We start from the raw sequence: 5,000 nt of genomic DNA, 5'->3' as shown, positions 1-5,000 counted from the left end.
GAGGGTGAAATTTTCATCGAGGTGTCGCACGTTAGACGCGGACGGGCTACCGCGGGTCTCTCGACCATCGAGGCCGGCAAACTATACCCTCGGTAAAATATTTTTACGAGGGTGAAATTTTCATCGAGGTGTCGCACGTTAGACGCGGACGGGCTACCGCGGGTCTCTCGACCATCGAGGCCGGCAAACTATACCCTCGGTAAAAAAAATTTACGAGGGTGAAATTTTCATCGAGGTGTCGCACGTTAGACGCGGACGGGCTACCGCGGGTCTCTCGACCATCGAGGCCGGCAAACTATACCCTCGGTAAAAAAATTTTACGAGGGTGAAATTTTCATCGAGGTGTCGCACGTTAGACGCGGACGGGCTACCGCGGGTCTCTCGACCATCGAGGCCGGCAAACTATACCCTCGGTAAAAAAATTTTACGAGGGTGAAATTTTCATCGAGGTGTCGCACGTTAGACGCGGACGGGCTACCGCGGGTCTCTCGACCATCGAGGCCGGCAAACTATACCCTCGGTAAAAAAATTTTACGAGGGTGAAATTTTCATCGAGGTGTCGCACGTTAGACGCGGACGGGCTACCGCGGGTCTCTCGACCATCGAGGCCGGCAAACTATACCCTCGGTAAAATTTTTTTACGAGGGTGAAATTTTCATCGAGGTGTCGCACGTTAGACGCGGACGGGCTACCGCGGGTCTCTCGACCATCGAGGCCGGCAAACTATACCCTCGGTAAAAATTTTTTACGAGGGTGAAATTTTCATCGAGGTGTCGCACGTTAGACGCGGACGGGCTACCGCGGGTCTCTCGACCATCGAGGCCGGCAAACTATACCCTCGGTAAAAAAAATTTACGAGGGTGAAATTTTCATCGAGGTGTCGCACGTTAGACGCGGACGGGCTACCGCGGGTCTCTCGACCATCGAGGCCGGCAAACTATACCCTCGGTAAAATTTTTTTACGAGGGTGAAATTTTCATCGAGGTGTCGCACGTTAGACGCGGACGGGCTACCGCGGGTCTCTCGACCATCGAGGCCGGCAAACTATACCCTCGGTAAAAAAATTTTACGAGGGTGAAATTTTCATCGAGGTGTCGCACGTTAGACGCGGACGGGCTACCGCGGGTCTCTCGACCATCGAGGCCGGCAAACTATACCCTCGGTAAAAAAAATTTACGAGGGTGAAATTTTCATCGAGGTGTCGCACGTTAGACGCGGACGGGCTACCGCGGGTCTCTCGACCATCGAGGCCGGCAAACTATACCCTCGGTAAAATTTTTTTACGAGGGTGAAATTTTCATCGAGGTGTCGCACGTTAGACGCGGACGGGCTACCGCGGGTCTCTCGACCATCGAGGCCGGCAAACTATACCCTCGGTAAAAATTTTTTACGAGGGTGAAATTTTCATCGAGGTGTCGCACGTTAGACGCGGACGGGCTACCGCGGGTCTCTCGACCATCGAGGCCGGCAAACTATACCCTCGGTAAAAAAAATTTACGAGGGTGAAATTTTCATCGAGGTGTCGCACGTTAGACGCGGACGGGCTACCGCGGGTCTCTCGACCATCGAGGCCGGCAAACTATACCCTCGGTAAAAAAAATTTACGAGGGTGAAATTTTCATCGAGGTGTCGCACGTTAGACGCGGACGGGCTACCGCGGGTCTCTCGACCATCGAGGCCGGCAAACTATACCCTCGGTAAAATTTTTTTACGAGGGTGAAATTTTCATCGAGGTGTCGCACGTTAGACGCGGACGGGCTACCGCGGGTCTCTCGACCATCGAGGCCGGCAAACTATACCCTCGGTAAAAATTTTTTACGAGGGTGAAATTTTCATCGAGGTGTCGCACGTTAGACGCGGACGGGCTACCGCGGGTCTCTCGACCATCGAGGCCGGCAAACTATACCCTCGGTAAAATATTTTTACGAGGGTGAAATTTTCATCGAGGTGTCGCACGTTAGACGCGGACGGGCTACCGCGGGTCTCTCGACCATCGAGGCCGGCAAACTATACCCTCGGTAAAAAATTTTTACGAGGGTGAAATTTTCATCGAGGTGTCGCACGTTAGACGCGGACGGGCTACCGCGGGTCTCTCGACCATCGAGGCCGGCAAACTATACCCTCGGTAAAAAAATTTTACGAGGGTGAAATTTTCATCGAGGTGTCGCACGTTAGACGCGGACGGGCTACCGCGGGTCTCTCGACCATCGAGGCCGGCAAACTATACCCTCGGTAAAAAAATTTTACGTGGGTGAAATTTTCATCGAGGTGTCGCACGTTAGACGCGGGCGGACTACCGCGGGTCTCTCGGCCACCTTTATCGTCGGTAAAAAATGTTGACCCTTGGGAATTTTTTCATCGGGAAGCCGAACGTAAGCGTCTCGACCATCGAAGGCCGGCCAACTATACCCCAGTCAAAAAGTATGTCTTAACAATTTTTTTTTGTCATCGGGAAGCCGCACGTAAGAATATTACAGCAGGTCTCTCCATGATACGATAAAATGTCAGGTAACGAAGGCAGGCATCGTACACCCTCTTGATCGGCCGTGTGCTGGCGTCCGACACCTTCGCGAAGGTTTGAACTAGGGTTGTCTCAGGACATAAGCTAGGGTTACAGTGGGTGCTAAGCCTAGCCCTAAGCCTAGCCGTAACCCTAACCCTAACCCTAACCCTAACCCTAACCCTAACCCTAACCCTAACCCTAACCCTAACCCTAACCCTAACCCTAACCCTAACCCTAACCCTAACCCTAGCCCTAGCCCTAGCCCTAGCCCTAGCCCTAGCCCTAACCCTAACCCTAACCCTAACCCTAACCCTAACCCTAACCCTAACCCTAACCCTAACCCTAACCCTAACCCTAACCCTAACCCTAACCCTAACCCTAACCCTAACCCTAACCGTTACCCTAACCCTAACCCTAACCCTAACCCTAACCCTAACCCTAACCCTAACCCTAACCCTAACCCTAACCCTAACCCTAGTAGTTATCGAGACCCGCTAGAGTCCCGCTGGACCATTTAAGGCCCACCGTGCACCTTATATGGTCCACAGAGAGAGATCCGTTGGACCTTCGATGGTCCACCAAGTCGCGTCAGAGAGAGGTTTGGTTCATATATGGTCCAGCCCGGACCATATATGCTCCAACGCGGACCATATAAGGTCCCAGAGACAAGCTGTACGGCTTGTCTCTGGAGCTTATAACGGCACGGTGGCCCTTATAAAAAAAGGTTTGAAAGAGTGGGTGAAGGTAACGTGGTCGGCCTGCTAGCGGGGTACCGCGGGGAGAGGTACGTGGTAGGCCTGCTAGCGGGCTACCGCGGGTCTCGACCGCGGGTAAAGGTACGTGGTCGGCCTGCCACGTACCTTTCCCCGTGGTAGCCCGCTAGCAGGCCGGCCAGCCACGTACCTTTCCCCGTGGTAGCCCGCTAGCAGGCCGACCACGTACCTTTTACCCGTGGTAGCCCGCTAGCTAGCAGGTCGACCACGTACCTTCCCCCGCCGTCGACAGCCGTGGTAGCGCGCAAAGCAGGCCGTCCGCGTACCTTCACCCGCGGCAGCCCGCTAGCAGGTCGACCACGTACCTTTTACCCGTGGTAGCCCGCTAGCAGGCCGTCCGAGTACCTTTACCCGCGGTAGCCCGCTAGCAGGCCGACCACGTACCTTTACCCGTGGTAGCCCGCTAGCAGGCCGACCGCGTACCTTCCCAGCCGTCGAGACCCGCGGTAGCCCGCTAGCAGGCCGTCCGCTTACTGTTACCCGTGGTAGGCCGCTAGCAGGCCCGTCCACGTACCTTTACCCGTGGTAGCCCGCTAGCAGGCCGACCGCGTACCTTCCCAGCCGTCGAGACCCGCGGTAGCCCGCTAGCAGGCCGTCCACGTACCTTTACCCGTGGTAGCCCGCTAGCAGGCCGACCGCGTACCTTCCCAGCCGTCGAGACCCGCGGTAGCCCGCTAGCAGGCCGTCCACGTGCCTTTCCCCGTGGTGGCCCGCTGGCAGGCCGACCGCGTACCTTCCCCGCCGTCGAGACCCGCGGTAGCCCGCTAGCAGGCCGTCCACGTACCTTTCCCCGTGGTAGCCCGCTAGCAGGCCGACCGCGTACCTTCCCCGCCGTCGAGACCCGCGGTAGCCCGCTAGCAGGCCGTCCACGTACCTTTCCCCGTGGTAGCCCGCTAGCAGGCCGACCGCGTACCTTCCCCGCCGTCGAGACCCGCGGTAGCCCGCTAGCAGGCCGTCCACGTGCCTTTCCCCGTGGTGGCCCGCTAGCAGGCCGACCGCGTACCTTCCCCGCCGTCGAGACCCGCGGTAGTCCGCTAGCAGGCCGTCCACGTACCTTTCCCCGTGGTAGCCCGCTAGCAGGCCGACCGCGTACCTTCCCAGCCGTCGAGACCCGCGGTAGCCCGCTAGCAGGCCGTCCACGTACCTTTCCCCGTGGTAGCCCGCTAGCAGGCCGACCGCGTACCTTCCCAGCCGTCGAGACCCGCGGTAGCCCGCTAGCAGGCCGTCCACGTGCCTTTCCCCGTGGTAGCCCGCTAGCAGGCCGACCGCGTACCTTCCCCGCCGTCGAGACCCGCGGTAGTCCGCTAGCAGGCCGTCCACGTACCTTTACCCGTGGTAGCCCGCTAGCAGGCCGACCGCGTACCTTCCCAGCCGTCGAGACCCGCGGTAGCCCGCTAGCAGGCCGTCCACGTACCTTTACCCGTGGTAGCCCGCTAGCAGGCCGACCGCGTACCTTCCCAGCCGTCGAGACCCGCGGTAGCCCGCTAGCAGGCCGTCCACGTGCCTTTCCCCGTGGTGGCCCGCTGGCAGGCCGACCGCGTACCTTCCCCGCCGTCGAGACCCGCGGTAGCCCGCTAGCAGGCCGTCCACGTACCTTTCCCCGTGGTAGCCCGCTAGCAGGCCGACCGCGTACCTTCCCCGCCGTCGAGACCCGCGGTAGCCCGCTAGCAGGCCGTCCACGTACCTTTCCCCGTGGTGGCCCGCTAGCAGGCCGACCGCGTACC

This window comes from Mytilus galloprovincialis, unplaced genomic scaffold, assembly GCF_965363235.1.
Source record: "Mytilus galloprovincialis unplaced genomic scaffold, xbMytGall1.hap1.1 HAP1_SCAFFOLD_43, whole genome shotgun sequence".
NCBI classification, from domain to species: domain Eukaryota; kingdom Metazoa; phylum Mollusca; class Bivalvia; order Mytilida; family Mytilidae; genus Mytilus; species Mytilus galloprovincialis.
The sequence above is the reverse complement of the archived record's forward strand: the minus strand, read 5'-3'. Positions refer to the sequence as shown.